At 49.0% G+C, this 17,543-nt stretch overlaps 1 protein-coding gene across 2 annotated transcripts in view; it reads left to right on the forward strand.

Moving 5' to 3' along the window:
• Positions 1 to 817: 817 nt before the first annotated feature.
• Positions 818 to 17,543, forward strand: part of LOC119576131 (FERM domain-containing protein 4A-like) — a 56,471-nt gene continuing 39,745 nt past the window's right edge. For both annotated transcript variants that reach the window (XM_037923694.1, XM_037923695.1), the window contains exon 1: positions 818 to 1,053. The gene's annotated coding sequence lies outside the window, so the exon portion shown is untranslated. The remainder of the gene's footprint in view (positions 1,054 to 17,543) is intronic.

Consider the following 17,543-nt stretch of genomic DNA (forward strand, 5'->3'; position numbering starts at 1 on the left):
GGCTTAATCTTTCCCCGCTCCTCCCCCTCCCGTCTCCCCTCCGGCCCCTCCCCTCCGGCCTAATCTCGTGTCGCACCTGATCTCGAGAGCCATGAGAGCCGTTTATTGCCCTCGTGCCTCGAATGCTTGGATGCACGTCAAGGCCTCCGTGCATGTGGACATACCTGTGTGCTTGTGGGGATCACGGGCTTCGAGGAGGCTGCGGACACACCAGTGTATGGGGGCTGGGAGGGGGCGGCCGGCCGGCAAGGGGGGGGGGGGGGAGAGGAGGGAGGAGTGGAATTGCACATTAGTTTTCGAGAGTTTGAGCTTTGTTTCTTTTATTCTTTAATAAAGAGTATATGAAGTGAAATAATCTATAAAGATACTGTATAATATTAAGGTTGTATATGAAATGTCGCTAGAGAGGGGCGGGACTCTAAGCAATGTATAAATATTTATATTTGAAAATATATCGTTCCTCCGTGAGCTTGCCGTTTCTCGCTTCGATGGCGCTTTTAACTTTCATGTTTATAATAGTTTAGAGTGTTTATAAGTGTCAGTGAGGGAGATCTGGTCGGGAACAAGTGGTTACTCACTTCGAGCCCCCTGACCATAAGAAGAAAAAATATACTTCTATATTTTTATCCGCATAAAAGTCCGTACAAAAATTCGCATATTTGACGTGCTTTCTAGAACAACCAAACTAACCTATGCCTGAAGGATTGTAGACGAAAACGCGTAACATGGAAATGAAATTCTGGTATACTGAAGAAAATGCCAAAAAAATGCTAAGTGGCAATGAGTCGGGTCTGCGCGCCGAAGTGAGTGGCCACAGAATGACTTGGACCAGTGCACGGGGAGGGTGTGTGCGAGTGCTCCGCGACGCACTTCTGTAAAAAACGCCTGCGTTACTGTGCGTTTTAACTTTCTTTTGTGTGTTTTCCGCCGAGGTTGAGCCAGTCTTTGCCAGTGTAGTGACTGTGACGCGTGTAAAAGTGTACACGAAGATTTGGTGGACGGAAAAGAAATGGAACTTTAAGAGTTTTTAAGAGTGTCTGGAGGTGGACTCAGGTGAGTACCGCCGTAGGGCATTTGTGTCGGAGTAGTGTACGGGCGGGCCTTTTGGAGACCTGTGTCACTGACGCGGGGGTTTTGTATTGATAGTACTGTTGATTAATAATTCGTATTTGAGGGGGACATGCGCAACCATTTCACTGCAAAAAACATTATGAATAATTGAATAATTCTGCGAGACCATCATCGCCAACAGGTAGAACAGACCTGACACTTGATACAGACTAGAGATAACGCAGGGATCAAAAGATGCTCATGATAGGCCTAGTGGTGGGATAGGCTTAGAAAATTCCCGGGTTCGTTCCGACAGTCCGACCGTGACCCCTGCACCTCGGAGAGCGCCGTCCAGAACCGCATGTATGTATGTATGTATGTATGTATGTGTCGCCTTGTGTAAACAGGGCTTGGAGGATCTCGGGTGATTTCGAGGGGGCTCTCGGGATCCACGGCTACAAGTTGATGGCGATTAAGGGCAGTAATGTACGGACGGTGTAACATGGGTAGTAAATATCGGTCCCAGCTCAGGTAGCTTACGGAGGTATCGCTATTCTGCAAGTTCGCGGTGTGTAACTGACCTTTCGCACACGTACACACGCACGTACACGGATGCCAAGGTGAGGAAGCTGTAAACCAATTTAGCTGATACAGATCTCCCGCATGCCTACCTATGTCACACCACCCAAGGCTATACGGTAGAATCCGACCCTCGTAAAATCGTGTCCGTGCCTTTCCGTCGCATTTCCAAACTTCCTGCAGTCATGGTGTCGGTGCTTTCGGGGCCTGCTTGTCTCCTGCTCATTCATTAAACTTTCGAGTGTGATGGGAGCCTCGGCGGGATTTCTGGGGCTCTGGCGGAGTGATTTCTGTGTGTTTATCCTCTTCGTAAGGTCGTTTACTTTTAATTAGTCTGTGTTGGTTAGGGTTGTCATTGTTTACCCATCGGTGGCACGTTGTCCTGGTTTTAGTGTTTTTTATTGCTTCTTGAAGTCGTGCGTATTAAGAATTACCTTTTCAAGGATGCACCTTGCAACGCTTGAAATATATACGTCATGTAGTGACCTCCACCTGGTGAATTCAGGTTTTTGTGCATCAGGCTGAACAGGTGTTATTTGGTCCAGGGACAGGACAATTTTCTCAACATTCTCTCTCCCCTCTCCTCTTCTCTTCCTCTTCTCTTCTCTTCCTCTCCTCTCCTCTCTTCTTCCTCTCCTCTCTCTGTTTCTTTCTCTTACTCTCCCTCCCTTCCCCTCCCTCCTTTCCTCTCTCCCTTTCCCCTCCCTCCTTCCCTCTCTCTCCCCTCCCTCCTTCCCCCCTCCTTCCCTCTCTCTCTTTCTCCCTCCCACCTTCCCTCTTTCTCTCTCCCTCCCACCTTCCCTTTCTCTCTTTTTCTCTCCCTCCCTCCTTCCCTCTCTCTCTTTCTCTATCCCACCCTCCATCCCCCCCTCTCTCTCCCTCCTTCCCTCCGTGCTCGGTCGTAAAATGTCAAATAGGATCTCGCCATTTTTCTACTCGAAAATGCGCCGACGACGAAACACGAGTCGACTTGTTTACGTCCGGAAGCGGAGCGGAATAAGCCTGGATAAACAGCATTCGCGGTTGGTGGGCTGCCTTCAGAGGAATGTTTGGTGAATTGCTTGTCCGCGTTGGCAGGGGCGGGTATTGGCGGAGGTGTGTGTTGACTCTGCACCTCCCGGGAACGCCTCGTGCCCGGTTCCTGAGGTCACACCGCGCTTTGAAGGGCGGTCTGGGCACTCGTTTCAGATAATGGTTGTGGGGTCGTGTATCTTTCATATTTCTCGTCTCCTTTTCCTTCATCTATCTTTTTCTCTCTCTTCTCTCTCTCTCTCTCTCTCTCTCTCTCTCTTCTCTCTCTCTCTCTCTCTCTCTCTCTCTCTCTCTCTCTCTCTCTCTCTCTCTCTCTCTCTTCTCTCTCTCTCCCCCTCTTCCTCTCTCTCCCCCCCCCCCCTCTTCCTCTCTCTCCCCCCTCTTCCTCTCTCTCTCCCTCCCTCCCTCCCTCCCTCCCTCCCTCCCTCTCCTACTTATCCCTCTCCTACTTATCCCTCTCACACTTCAGTGTGTGTGTTCGTTACTTTGTTGGTAGTCTGACTCCTTGCGTGTGCATATGTATTATAGTGTAATAATATTTTGTAGACGCATAATATGTGGGTAAGTGTCCTTGTTCAGTGCTAGGCGGTAAAAGCGTGTTGTGGCACATCTGTGAGGCACAAGTGTCGAGTTAGTCATACATGCACCTGAAGTGGCCAAACTATCATTCCTCTCTTCCTTTTGTGCTCATATTCGCAAACACATACATTCTGTACATCATCTGATTATCATAGCCAGACATGCAGACACTTTTCACTTGTCTCCGGAAACGTCACGCTGTCGTACCGACCCCTCCTCCACGCCCGCATAGTCTCCCGCTTGTGCAGATTAGCGAGACAGTCAGGTCATGGGTGTTGATATTGTGGATTTGTTGGTGTGTGATAACAATTGCTTGTCCATCACTGACTCTTGGTTGAGTAATCTGTTTGTTTGATGAAGAATATGGAAGCCTTGTGCTTATATTTCTTTGTAAATGTTTATGGAAAGAGAATTGTAGGGTATACTGAATGTTTTAATAGTTTTATAAGGTGATAACTGCAATGTTTTCGTATTATGGATTTATAATCCCGTCATTGAGTTCGTAACGACGTAAAGATGACAGCGCACAAGCAAAAGCGTGCTTTATCTTTGCATTTATACTTCAGTGTCAATATATAGCTTCCCTCCCCCGCCTCCATCCTCTATAAGCTGACACATCGGCGGGCTGTACGTACCGCTTCCACACGCCGGCAGGACGGTCAGCAAACGCGGCCAAAACAAACATTTTTTTAGCGGCGCGTAAGAGGTGGAAGCCCGCGCTCTGAGCAGAATTTAAACTCGCGAATTGGTGTCCGGGGATGGATTAGCTGTGCCACCGCGAGAGAAATGGATTTTTCGTGGTCTTGCGTTAGCCGGCGTAGGTTATGTACCTTCAAGAAGTTATTTTGCAGGATGACATATATAGGTGTTATTGTGATGGGTCTTTGGGGATTGTCGATATCGTCCCAGTTGAATTCGTTCTTAGTTGAGACTTGTTTTATTGAAGTATACTATGAGATAGGGCTATTTTATCGCTTCCGTTTATCTTTGACATTGTATGTGGCCTTGCAGGTGTGATGCTGGATTAGATGCCCTCAGAATGGGTAGTTTTTGTTTGTTTTACTATTCATGTACAGAGGAAGAAATTCGTTAAAGATGAAAAGTGACGAGCAACAAGATATCGGCAAATCACTCCATCGATGTCGTAACCTTAAACCGGTGCATCGCACTTCCTGGCCGAGTGGCTGTTCATTGTGAGCCCTGGCATAAAGAAGACGGTTAATGGGATAAAGATTTCGCCCCAGAACGCCAGCAGCCGTTGAATGAGGCAAGGAGGGGAAGAAGATGGAAAAGAAGGAAGAGGATGAGGAGGGGGAGGGATATCTCCTTTCCCTCTCCCTCCGTCCGTCCCCTTTTCCCGCCGCCGGCACCATCTCGAGACCCAATTGATCGCTGGAAGAAAGAGAGAAAAAACAGTATAAAGGCCTCGCGGCCCGATGAATGAGCGTCGTCCCCGCGCCCGCGACGGTCAAGCCTGCCGGAATGGTAACGGTCGATTCCACGATCACAAATGATATCGCGGCTTTGTGAGCTTTTTACGTCTCCACGGAATTTCCTTGGCAGAAAATACCTGTTACCGGACCTAACCGAATGATCGCTGCCCCCTCCCCCCCCTACGCCCTCCAGGCTCCCTTTGATTGGCTCTTTAAACGCCAGTCACCAACGCCCATTTTCGGTTGATTGGGTTTCTGGTGCAGTGACGTCTTCCCATTTTACGCTCTATTCTCGTGTCTCTCATTTTCCTGGGATTTATCTTCATTCTCCTGTGAGAAAGATCAGTCCGGATTCGGGCATCGAGGTTATTTTTACCTCTTTGTCCGCTTCTCTATCGGTCTGGATGAATGAGTTGACAGGGAGGGCTTCGTCAGGCGCGATTCGAAGGGGAGGACGCTGCGGATCAATGCTGAATGCTTAAATAACTTGCCTATTGACACTATTGGTAGTTTGGGACAGAGCAATAGCTGCAGTCGAAACAAACTTCATAAGGAGGTGACTCTCGTTCTTGGTTCTCGTGGGCAGTGTCTCTCTGAGCGTGATTTGAGCGTGAGTGTTCCCGCAGCGACCCCCTCGGGGCGTGTTCCGGTCCCCTCCCTTGGCAGCCGTCTGTATCGAGGCCCATACTTTATTTGGTTCTTCCAACCCTTCACTCGGGGCGTAGTGGGGGTCCGACTCGCTCTTGACACGGGAACAACACCTCGTTTCCTCTTTTTTAGGCGTTTCTTTCCTCATTTCACAGTCGTGCTTTCCTCTTCATTCCGTTGTGATTTTTGCTTCTCTACTTATCCATACATACATATGTATGTTTATATATGCGTGTATATGTATGTATATATGTACGTATATGTATGCATATGTGTATGTAAATGTACGTGTATATGTATATTTATATTTATAATGTATATGTATATATTTTGAGTGTGTGCCTGCGCGTTATTTATTTCTCCTGTCGCTTTTTAACATATTTAATTTATTAGATCGTGCGTGAGTCGTGACGAACTAGACACCGAACAAAAGTGTCTTTTAAATCTTATAATAGAGCGAGGGCCCCACCCCCCTCGAGGCGTCATTGCTGTCACCAACAGAGCGTCTTCTGCGGGGTTTTGACGGGGAAGCAAAAACTGGGTGAAGTTTCCTGGAGCATCCCTAGGCAGTTGGTCTCCATTGTGCGCCTCCCCTCGGGGTATCAGCTTACCCCGGGACCCGAGTAGTTGACGGAGCTCTGTCTATTAGCAGGAAACACGTGATATCGAGACACGAGGAGACTTTCCTGTATGGGGAATGGTGTGTGTGGGGGGGGGGGCGTCAGATCCGGGCTTTTGTGATATGCGCCCACTCCGTGTTGATTTCTTTATATGCGTTTTGAGTCTGTATTTACGATTCCATCCTCCTTGTCTGAGCGTTTTAGGGGGTTCGTAAGAGTGGTGTGGTTTTATAAGGTAAGGAAAGGTCTGACGGGGAATGGAAGCAGTCTAATTATCTACGGAACCCGTTTATATATATCTGATATCTGATATCACTATCCTTGGTACGACATTTGCTAGTTGTCTGACGATACATGCCTGGACAGTATGTCATCATGAATGAGGTAAACGTCAGTAATGAGTCCCATGTTTTGACACACCGCAAGGCGAAAGATTGACTAATCTGGGAGCGATAGTGTGAGATAATTTGTTATCTTTAGTATTGAGATAATGGTAGATGTGGTCGATGATAATACAGAAATGGGAACCTGCATGTCAGATAATACGAAGGAAGTTGACGTAAGTTTATCCGGATTCTAGGCTACTATCCGGTGATGACGTGTTTAAGATAACGCCAAAAAAGTTTCTCTATACATGTTTATTTACACTGTATATTTATGTTCGGAATGTAGAGGTTTCGAGGCAAAGCAAAGACTGAATAACATTTCCTGCTGGGGCGAGGAATGAATGCTGTGCTTGAGGAAAGCAATAGCGTTCATTTGTGTATTCCATCCCATTTATTTTTTAAAGGATGTTTAAATGGTAGAAACCCCACATAGATATCGTTTACCCTTCTCTGTGTTACCACTCCATCAGTCTTTGTCGCTCGGGGCAGCGGTGTTTAATTAACGCCCATTCAGTGCTTTTCCCTTTCGTGCGAACCGCCTCCCTTAACCCTCTCTGACCTCGGGCTCTCGCACTCGCGCTGGCCGTCTCACCTCACCCGGACGAGGAGAAAATCGAACTGGATATATTAGTAGTAGTAATAGTTGTTGTTGTAGTAGCAAGATTGGTAATATTAGTTGTTGTTTGTAATTTGTTATTGTAGTGGTAGGCCTAATTAGTAATGGTAGTTGTAGTTAATAACAGTTGTAGTTAGTAATTAATAGTCGTTGTACTAGAGGTTGTAGTTACCAACCATAGTAGTTGCATGTAGAAATAGTAATAGTAGCCCACCCTGGTGCTTTTTTTCCTGAACTATCGTTAACATTTCGACTTTAAGAGAGCAGGTGAGAGAAGCAAGTGTGCGAGTACATGCACACGAGGGATGCTTAGCAGAGACGAGGCGCCGAGACCAGGGGCGGGCAGGGGAAAAGGGGTGCAGGTGTGCGGGTGTATGTAATGACGGCTGAGTCATACCTGGGGACGTGGTTGGGTCGGATGGGCACGAAGGGGCGGGTATCTTGGTTAGGCTCTGCTCTGTGCGGGTAGGGTTTAAGGACGGGCGGTAATAAGCAAAGGAAGAGGATTTTTTAAAACATTGTTTCGGTCTGTTGAGAGAGACGGAGAGCAGAGAGAGGTAGGGAGAGAGGGAATATAAATGAGAGATTATAGAACGAAAGAAGCAAGAGAGAAGAGAAAGGAGATTGTGGAGCGAAAGAAGTAAGAGAGAAGAGAATGAGATTGGGGAAGGGACGGAGTAAGAGATGGTGGTGTGGCCCGACTGGCCTGTCCGGATTGCGTACCATGAGAGGAGGCTGGGCCGAGTCGTGAGAGGGTCGTACCCTACGCTCGCATCACGTCTCTCAGCCTTTCGCTCTTCAAGTATTTTCTGTCTAGGATCCCTCCCCTCCCCCTCCCCCGTTCTTCCTCTCTCTCACTTCGTCTCAATCTATCTATCAGTCTGTCTATCTGCCTATCTATATATTCGCTCGCTCGTCCACTCACCTTCTCTCTCTCTCTCTCTCTCTCTCTCTCTCTCTCTCTCTCTCTCTCTCTCTCTCTCTCTCTCTCTCTCTCTCTCTCTCTCTCTCTCTCTCTCTCTCTCAACCTCACCCTCACCCTCACCCTCACCCTCGATCCCTCTCTATCTCCCCCTTTAGCCTACTCATCAGCCTTATCAGCCCCTTGACTCACTCCTCCGCCTTTCTTATTTGTATATTTAAATAAAAAAGTATAGTCAAGCAAGGGAGGGAGGGAAGTAAGTAAGAAGGGAGGGTGAGAGGGAGGGAAGTAGCTAAGGAGGGAGGGTGATGGGGAGGGAAAAGGTAAAGGAGGACGAGGGAGGGAAAAGGGTAAGAGACGAGGAGGGAAGGAGGGAGGGAAAAGGGTAAGAGACGAGGAGGGAAGGAGGGAGGGAAAAGGGTAAGAGACGAGGAGGGAAGGAGGGAGGGAAAAGGGTAAGAGACGAGGAGGGAAGGAGGGAGGGAAAAGGGTAAGAGACGAGGAGGGAAGGAGGGAGGGAAAAGGGTAAGAGACGAGGAGGGAAGGAGGGGAAAAGGTAAGGGACGAGGAGGGAAGGAGGGAGGGAAAAAGGTAAGGAGGGAGGGAGGATGGTAAGAAGGGAGGGAGGGAAGGAAGCCCGCAAGGTGTACCGGTCTCGGGCATAACACCTGTCGCTGTACTCTCAGCACACTCAGCATTAAGAGCTACATAATGCACTTAAGGCTCCTGACAAAGATACAGACGAGGCAGTTTTTTGTTTTTTACTTGTGACGATTTTTTTTTCTGTTTTATACTTGTAATGATTTTTTTTTTCAGTTTTATACATGTAATGAATATTTTTTTATGTTTTATACTTTTAATAAATATGTTTTTTATGTTTTATACTTTTAATAAATATTTTTTCTTTTGTTTATACAATTATTTTTTATTCTTGTAATGAGTATTTGTTTCTTTGTTGTTTCCTCTTGTTTATCATCAGCTGTTTCGCCGCCATTAATATTTTGTTGTTTTTACTCGCAACGGCGGTGAGGGCATCCCGTCGCTGCCTAGGCGAGCGGCAGCAGCAGGTGCGGCCGTGACAGGTGCATGGGAGATGATGGGGGAGAAAGGGGAGAGGAGAGAGGAAGAGGGGCGAGGAGAGAAAATGAAACGGTGGAGGAAAGAAAAGATCGGCGGAGAGGAGGAAAAGAGAAGAACAGATGAAGAGGATAGATAGAGAAGAGAAGAAACGAGTGGGAGATAGAGAAAGTAAGAGAAGAAAATAAAGCGAGGAGAGAAGGACGGAAACAAGGATAACCCGCGTGCTGTCGTGCCCGTTCTTGTTGGGGGGGGGGGGGGCATACGAGCTTTAATGAGATGACTCTGTTTTTATTTATTTTTTTCTTAACTATTTGATGGAAAAATACTATTGATGTTTACTTCTTTGTCGCGATGAGTAGAAGGATAATGGATGAAGAGAAAAGGATGTGTAAATAACTGATATTAAATCATAGACAATTAATGAAAAAAATGTGTAAGGTCTAATGGGAAAAAATAGGCATTTTACCGAAGTTTATCCTTTAACGAACACGTACATATGAAAATGGTCACCCTCCAAACCGCGTTAATTTTCGTGAGTGAGACGAGACGCGTGAAGGTAGATGATCTATTTTTGTCATGACTAAGACAGGCGCGATAATCTTCCTTGCTCGTGTAATGTGACCCTTTTCTTCCACGCCCCCCCCCCCCTCTCTCTCTCTCTCTCTCTCTCTCTCTCTCTCTCTCTCTCTCTCTCTCTCTCTCTCTCTCTCTCTCTCTCTCTCTCTCTCTCTCTCTCTCTCTCTCTTTCTCTCTCTCTCTCTCTCTCTCTCTCTCTCTCTCTCTCTCTCTCTCTCTCTCTCACTCACTCACTCACTCACTCACTCACTCACTCACTCAAATACTTCACCTGTTTGTAACGAGTTTTCCGTGGCTAATGTATATATATATATATATATATATATATATATATATATATATATATTTATTTATTTATATATTTATATATTTTATTCATTCCTAGTATTTTAAGGACACAAGTAAAAATCCTTTAGTCCATTTTTACCAGATTACGTTCAGTCAGCGGTGCCCCTCTCTTCCCCCTTGCCCTTTGTCTGTCCGTTCCTCATTCCTCTATTCGGCGTTCCTCATCTCTCTCTCGCTCTCTCTCTCTCCGTCTCCTCTCAAAGACAGGCTTCAGAGGATCGGCATATCTTAGTTTACCGTTGAGTGTGCGCGGAGTCGTTGGCCTTGTATCGGTGCATTCTTGAGGAGCAGGTACGTGGAGTGCCACAAGCTCGGCCCCGGCTTTTATTGGCGACTTTCCTGTCGGCCTGGAGTTCACCTGGAGTGCTTCCCTCTCCTTCGCGTATTTTAAATGTGATCACCTGTCTTTTTGGGTTTGAGATTATTCTCTGAAGATTAAAAATGAGAAAAATAAGCGTCCGAAAACGTCAGTACATTTGGTTTTATGGTTTCGCGAGTGTTATCTGAGCCAGCGCGGGGTTGCATCCGCGCCCAAGGCCCCGAGGAAGAATTTAAAGTGTTGTTTTGGGGGAATGTTATTCGGAGATATCGGGTGGCCGCGACCGGTCATCGAATCCCTCTGCGGAGTGAGTGTTCGTTGTGCTTGCCTCCTTGGGAGTTCGTTGTAACAAAGAAAATAGACTATCGCGGGTATCGCTAAGTATCTTTCCACTGGCGGGGTAACGCAGTTGTCCTATTTATGGCAGAGGTGAATCAGTTGTGTCTTGACATATAAGGCTTGGACAAGGATGTTGAGCTGGTTGCGTGTGCAAGTGCGGTAGCGAAGTTGTGTTTGATAAAAGCCTGGAGGTAATTTTGTTGTTGTAAAGACTGGAGGGCGAGGGTGATGGCGAGATCAAGAGATGGGTCCGAGGGAGAAAAATTATAGTAACTAGAGGAAGTTGATATCAGACACGGGGGGGGGGACAGACACCGAGGTGATAAGGGAAGACGACAGCAGAAGCCGAGTTGATAAACAGACAGCAGAAACGGAGTTGATAAAGGAAGCAGACAGCAGAGCGGCGGCGGTGCTGGTGACCGGGGGATAGCCTAGGTGGTGAGGAATGTGGACAGCCGCGGGCCGCCAACCTGCCCTGCTGTGTGATGCTGCTGCCCCTCCTGGCCGCTTCTCCACCAACCTGCTGTCCACTGCGCCCATACGTCGAGGTTCGTAGAGAAAAGGGCGTGCAGAAGGAATGAGAAAGCATTTATAACTCTCGGGAGGAGTGAATGAGGACGACGTTGAAAGTAATGCCGCCTTGCGATACCGCGATAGTGAATGGAACTTTTGAAGTGTGATTCTCCGATCTGCCCCTCCGTGACCTGCGACCCCGCGTGACCTGGGGGAAGAGAGAGAGGCACGAATCGAACCCGATGTCGAGAGGCTTACTGTTCGAGGAAAAGTGTTAAAGGAAACGGAGGAAAATAATGATAATTAAAGCTTGACAACCTTACACCAAAGCTACCATTGCCAACCTCGGCTGTCTATTCTTAAAGGTCATCTACCGTAACCTGGGCGGCCTTTGACCTGACCCAATGAAGAGGGACGTTTCCATGGCGAGTGACCACTCCCCCCTCCCCCATTTCTCAGGTGTATGGTGACAGGTGATGGTCATGCATACGGTCACACGCTCCATTCACCGTGACCTGACCTTGCGTTTGCGACTGCTACCATTCCTTGTCCTCCTCGGAGAGAAAGCAGGTCAAGATAAGGCAGTGGTACATCACCTGGAAAACACCTGCCTTTAAAGGTGTTGATTCATGGAGTCTGTGTAGGTCACGTACCACGCATGTTTCTTCTTTGCTTTCTCCTGCTTTCTTCTCGTACATTGCGCGCATTCTTTTAACATGACAACCCATACGCGTGTTAATAAATTGCTTATCATATTTATTTATCTCAATAGGCAGGATATTTGACAGGGGTTGGTGACTGTTATAGCTTTGTCACGCTGCACATTCGTTAGCCCCACTTGACATAGTTGTAGTCTGGTTTGCTGGAATGTAACGCTGGCTCGTGTGGGTGGAGTTGAGCGATCCCGCCCATTAGCCAGGCGGCTGGGCTTCGGGAGGGGGGAAGGGGGGGGGGGGAAGGTGCGTGTCCGGCATTCTCGAAGGCGGAGCAAGGTTATCGTGGCCATGCTGGTGACAGTTTGGGCGATCATCGCAGCAAGGATCCGTGGCACGGACACGGCTCTGGTCGGCTGGACGTCTTGGGTGTGGGCCTCCAGAACTAGTTTGACTGGGTGCTGCTAGCTAGCCCGTTACCTTGCCTACCCATTGATTCCCCGCTCGGCCGCCTTTGCTGAGGCTGGCCCGAGTGATGGCGGCCGGGACTTTTTGTGCCGCGGCAGCACAACAACTTCGCTTTTCTTTCCCTCCGAGACGTGAGCTGGGGCTTTCAATACCGAGTTTCTTCTCTCTCTCTCCCTCCCTCCCTCTCTCTCTCTCTCTCTCTCTCTCTCCTCTCTCTCTCTCGCTCTCTCTCCTCTCTCTCTCTCTCTCTCTCTCTCTCTCTCCTCTCTCTCTTCTCTCTCTCTCTCTCTCTTCTCCTCTCTCTCTCTCCTTCTCTCCCCCTCTTCCTCTCTCTCTCTCTCTCTCTTCTCTCTCTCTCTCTCTCCTCTTCCTCTCTCTCTCTCTCTCCATCTTCTCTCTCTCTCCATCTTCTCTCTCTCCATCTTTCTCCTCTCATCTTTCTCTCTCCATCTTTCTCTCTCTCCATCTTTCTCTCTCTTCTCTCCTCTCTCCATCTTCTCTCTCTCTCCACTTTCTTTCTCTCCTCTTCTCCATCTTTCTCTCTCTCTCCATCTTTCTCTCTCTCTCCATCTTTCTCTCTCTCTCCATCTTTCCCCTTTCCTCTCTCCTCCATCTTTCTCTCCCCTCTCTCTCTCTCTCTCTCTCTCTCTCTCTCTCTCTATATATATATATATATATATATATATATATATATATATATATATATATATATACACACACACACACACGCACGCACGCACGCACGCACGCACGCACGCACGCACACACACACACACACACACACACACACACACACACACACACACACACACACACACACACACACACACACACACACACACACACACACACACACGCATGCACGCTAGTGTGTGTCTGTCTGTCTCTATCTCTGCCTCCAGTGTTGGAAGAAGGAAGAACGTCATAGCGGGGCATCGCATCGCGCACCAGGGGCGCCGCAGTGATCCGGTCGGAGCTGATTGATCCGAGCGGCGACGTGTTGAATGAGCGAGGTGACCTGGTGACCCGGGCCGTCGGCACGAGGGCACCTGCGGGAACGGCGCGGGGTCATTTGTTTAATGACACGGCGCGACCACTTCCCGGGTTGCAAGTTAGCCTTAGAGTGACACAGACAAGTTATTCCATTAGTGCCGTTTCGCGGGGGAGGGAGGGAAGGAGGGAGAGTGGGAAGGGTGCGGGCGAGGGGTGGGATCTGTATTCTCCCTCCCACACGCTCTTGGCTGGTTGCTATTTCTCCGGCAAATGAATTGTGAAGGATACAGTTTGTTGCAAATCTTGGTTGTCAGGATGTTGTGTTTTATTTTATTTATTTATATTTTTTTTATATAAATCACCTGGAACACATCATGCTATTGACCACACATTAAGAATGTCATAAGCATTTCATTTTCCCGTGAACCGAATAGCGCGTGATTCATTGCAATATCCTTCGTTGATTTGCCAGCAGTGCCGATCAGCTTGATTGAGCTGCGTCGACAGTGCTGGTGACGTCGACACGCGATAATCCTACGCTGGGCGACGGGCGGCGTGTGCCCTGTGGAGGTAGGATCGAAAATCCTTCCGTTGATTAAGACAAGGGAATCCGTTTTTAGGAGTCCGTACGAGTTTGATCCGAGAGGGGGAGGCCTTGATGGACGCTGATGATGTTGCCATAAAGCCACTAATTGCAGTCATTATGCGAGCCGCTGCAAGTGCAACGCCGGTGAAATAGCGGTTGTTTGGCTAAGTTGGAGAATGATCACCGGGATTATTGGTTTGCTGGAGACAGAGTGGTGTTTAGAATGGCAGGTTTTCCAACGTAGCTTTTTGCCGGGCCAGTCGGTGGTTCGTCTTTGAAAGGAAAGTGAAGACTCCGTCCCCTTGCTCGAGCCTGGCGGAGGAGCGGCTTTGGGCTCCGAGGGGGGAGGCCTCTCAACCAGGCCCATTGTCGGCGTCGGTTAGGCAGGCCTAGAATAGTGCAGTTGGTACTTGCAGCGGCGTGCAACAACAGCTGCAGGTCCGGGTGAGCGGCCGTTACGGGGAGGAGGACGGGTGTGCACCAATGCAGTCTCCCGGCATAAAAACCCGCTCGCTGGGGCTGGCGATTCTCCTTCAGCTGGCGGGCTCTTTGTTGGAGATAATTTCACGGCGGCCGGGGAGCAGCCGCAGCAACTAAGCCTCAGACCTATGAGCAACCGCTCTGTTGACGACGGGGGCAGGGGGGGGGGGTTTACGGGTTATGAATTCCATTAAGTGATGCTCTATACAGTTTTTGCTGTTTTATTTATTTATTGATCTATCTATTTATTTTTTACGGAAACAATAATTCCACTGATAGCCCTCGCTCAGCGCAAGAGGCGTACTTGATGGTTGTGCGACTCGAATTCCAAGGCCTTCAGTATCCCTCTGTCACAATCAGCTACTTGGATTACTCCTCGCTGAAAGACGCTTTCCGCCGTGAGAACCTGTGTTTACCTGATGTTGTTTAACGGCGAGAATAACAGCGGGGTAATGGACGCACAAGAAGAGGGGAGCGGGGAGGGGGGGGCAGTGTTTATCATCTCACTCCATGACTGACCAGCTCGAAGACTTGTCCTCGTCCTCGCCTCGGCCTCCAGTCTCGTCGTCGCTCTTACTTTCGTCCCCGAGACACTGATCCGCGAGTCTCCGCCTTCCTTGCAGGTTCAGTCAAAATCCAGTCCCCTTGCGCGTTTTCTCGCCTGGATGTTCGGGCCCTTGAGTGAGGGGGGGGGGTTATGGACCCTCTTCTTGCATGTATGTGTGTCCGCGCTTTCAGGAGGAAAATTCAGCTGCCTTTGTTTGCAAAACGCGTCTTGAATATGCACCCTTGCGCATGTGTTTGTCGCGAGGGTACGCACTGTTTTGGCGAGTTCGGTTGATGTTGTGTACACTGTTGTGACACATTGGTAAGTTTTTGCGGATCGGCAACTCCTCGGCATAATGGAGTAACAACACATTAACACATGCATTGTGTTGGGTCGGTCTCCCGGCGCTGGGTGTCCCTACCTGGGTTTTTACCTGTGCCGCTCGGCCCGACACAGGTAAAGGCGGTGCACCAGCAAAGGTCTTCCCCATTGTTTGTTACGTTACGGTGGTCGTGCAACGTTGCGATGAGACGGCGTGCATCATGGCCAAAAAACGTGGGTTGCTCTTGGACCTCCATTGTTCGCGACAAATTTTCCGCTCGACTTGACTCACACGTGCACGGTTAGGCTGGCGCGTTTCCCTCCGCCCATCGCCTGGCAGGCCTACGCTGGGAAGGCCACCTGAGCCGGGGCGCCGGCGATATCCTGTCATCGCCTGGACGTCCAGGGAGCCAAGGCAGCAAGCAAACGCAGCAAGCAGGTGGGGCGTGATCAGGTGCAAGGAGAGGGAGTGCGACAGCAGGTCGGTACCTGATGGAGGCGGGGCTCACCTAAACCGAGGCACCGCGATCACGCGTTTCTTGCTCCAAACTCACCGAGCCCGAAGGACTAGTTTCCTTTGCGTCGCCTGTGTTGCACGTGCAACATCGTATGCAAATGGCAGGGTGGTGGCGGAGTGCAAGTGAGCCAGGCAGCGGGACGTGAAGGTCATGAGTGAGCTGATGATGGGACTCCGGCCGACCTAGGGAAGTCCGGCTGCCAAGCTCGAGCTCAGTGTACATGTCGCTGCCGAAATGCGTGTCTTCGCCAGTGGCAGCAGGGCGGGAGGTCTAACAGAGGTGTGTGCAGCCGTTCTGCCGTGAAGTGAACGTTTCTTTTAAACGCCAGAAAATTGATGAGGGGAGGGAGGATAATAATGCACTTTTTGTCAGACACTGGTCCTTGTGGCTGGAAGAGATATTAGACATGGCTTCTCTTTAAGCATTGTTTCCAACACTGCAGGCAACCTTTATAGTTGAGCTGACAGAAAGTCAGAAGATCTAACGGGAGTGGGCAAAAACGTCCAAAACAAGGTCAGCTTCTTCGCGTACTGCAGGGCTGGGGTGATGTGTCGGCACTTCCCTTCAGAACAACTCGGTTTGTTCAGGAATTACTTCTATCTGTACTGCTTTTGACATGATTAGAATGAGTGTTAAAGGCTCCATTTACTGTATGAGAGCCTGTCTGACAAACCGATTTACACCTTATCCTATAGATTCCAGCATTCCTCGTCGCAACGGAATATCGTGTGTAGAAGTAAAGAATGTTCAAGGGAAGGGATTTATTTTCTTTGTCGTTAGAGAAGCAAGAATGTCGTTACGTTAGCTTGGAAGAGTGTCGTGTGAGAGCGAAAGGCGCGGCGGTTCGGCCTGGGAACCGCCGTTGTGTTGACGGCGGCCACGCGGGAGAACGGCCGCGAGAGACGAAGGTGATCAATCATGGCGTAACTGAGGATGTTACACCGCCTCTGTGATCGCAGTGTGGCCAATGTGTAACTGATGGCTGATTGGCGTTTTCCTTTAGTTGATCGTTATGGTGTTACAGAGCAATGACCCCTCCCCTCCCCCTCTCCCTCCCTCCCTCCCTTCCTTCTTCCCTCGCTTCTCTTTTCTCGGCTGACATTACATTCCCGTCCCGACTGCTCCCGTTCTTTTCCCTTCAGTCTTTAAATTTTTTTTAGTCACTAGAATACTTTTCCGTAATGTAAACTACGAAGTCGCAGATATTTCGTAATAATGTGATGTTTTTTTTTTTTTTTCAAAGCAAACTTCACCGTTTGAAAATGGCAGATGATGATGTATTTATTTACCATTTATATTATTTGGTGAGTAATAATCACATGGAATACTAAGGATACTTAAATGCTTAAAATGGTACCTTGGCCTATTAAGGAAAACAATTATGGAGAATCTAGTCCAGCCAGAAAAAAACACTAAAATAGTTCTGATAATAAGCACAGTTTTGTGTACAGCGGTCGTACTTTTATGGTGTAATGATGGCGCTGTATTGTAGGGAAGAGGTCAAAGACTCGGGCATGCTACAGTATTTACTGCACCGAGCGCGACCAGTTGTTCGCCGGGCCTGCCTGAAAACCACACGTGTCTGCGGGGGGCCACACTACCTTCGCTTCTCGTGCCTGCCCCTGCATGACCCCCCCCCCCCACACACACACACAGCCCTCCGCCTCGCCTGTGGTTGCCGCGCCTTCGTGCCTCAATAGTGCAGGTTTATGGCTCGCCCTGCGCTTAACTCCCGGAGGTGCGTTCATTCACGGAGTTTATAGACACAGGCACATACCGCCGGGGATAAAGTGAGAGAGGATCGGGGAGTGGAGGGGCGGGGGGAGGGGGGGCTGTGGTGTTTACCTCCGGGTGTAGTTGAGTCGACACTGTAGAACCTCCCGCAGATGTGCAGTTACCGGGCGTCGGATTACGGCGTTCTGGGTCCGGAAGTGCTG

The sequence above is a fragment of the Penaeus monodon genome, chromosome 8, assembly GCF_015228065.2.
Source record: "Penaeus monodon isolate SGIC_2016 chromosome 8, NSTDA_Pmon_1, whole genome shotgun sequence".
Classification (NCBI taxonomy): domain Eukaryota; kingdom Metazoa; phylum Arthropoda; class Malacostraca; order Decapoda; family Penaeidae; genus Penaeus; species Penaeus monodon.